The sequence below is a fragment of the Lipotes vexillifer genome, unplaced genomic scaffold (assembly GCF_000442215.2).
Source record: "Lipotes vexillifer unplaced genomic scaffold, Lipotes_vexillifer_v1.1 scaffold241, whole genome shotgun sequence".
Taxonomy (NCBI): domain Eukaryota; kingdom Metazoa; phylum Chordata; class Mammalia; order Artiodactyla; family Lipotidae; genus Lipotes; species Lipotes vexillifer.
The window spans coordinates 1,328,398-1,329,303 of NW_006784922.1; positions in this window are offsets into that span (position 1 = coordinate 1,328,398).

The following is a 906-nucleotide window of genomic DNA, read 5'->3' on the forward strand; positions in this document are numbered from 1 at the left end:
ACAAAGAATGCATTTCTGTGAATCCATAATGAACTCTAAATACCATACATAAGGTATTATACTGTATGGTACTTTCCTATTTCCCAGTGCTTTGACACATTTAGTTCATATAGGAACAAGCTAGCAGTGTGCATAGCAAGTCTTTAAATAATTATAGTAAGTGACAGCATATATTTATATGAGATTACATTAGTCATTTCCAAAACAAGGTTTCTAAGCTCAGAGAAGGATAATCTAAGTTTGCTGGAATTTTATTGTTTGGGTGATTTGTATTACAAAATCAGCACTATTCTTTCTTGTTGGTGTGAGAAATCTTTTATTATAATGTATGCCACTAGCTTCAAATTACCACAGAATCCACACATTGGTCATGTTGTTGGCTAAGTTGGAAATTCTCTTTCCTAAATTCTTTGACTCTCATTATTTTTGTATTTTAAGTAATGTTTCAAAATCACATCATGTGTCCAATAGAATAATAGCAGACTTTTGCCATGTGCATTACACATCTCTGACGAAGAGTTGCTAAATAGCATGAGATTTCATTTTACAGCAACATCTTCTGGTAAATAAACAAGACATTTGTCATCCTCCGTTTCCAATATGTTTTTATTAGTAAGTGTAGAATCATTTTGAGACTAACTGCATTGTTTAGCAGTCAATAATCTCCTGGGGGATTTCCCTGGTGGCGCAGTGGTTAAGAATCCGCCTGCCAGTGCAGGGGACATGGGTTCGATCCCTGGTCCGGGAGGATCCTTGAGCCCGCGTGCTGCAACTACTGAAGCCTGCACACCTAGAGCCCATGCTCCACAACAAGAGAAGCCACCACGGGCTTCCCTGGTGGCGCAGTGGTTGAGAGTCCACCTGCCAATGCAGGGGACACGGGTTCGTGCCCTGGTCCGGGAAGAT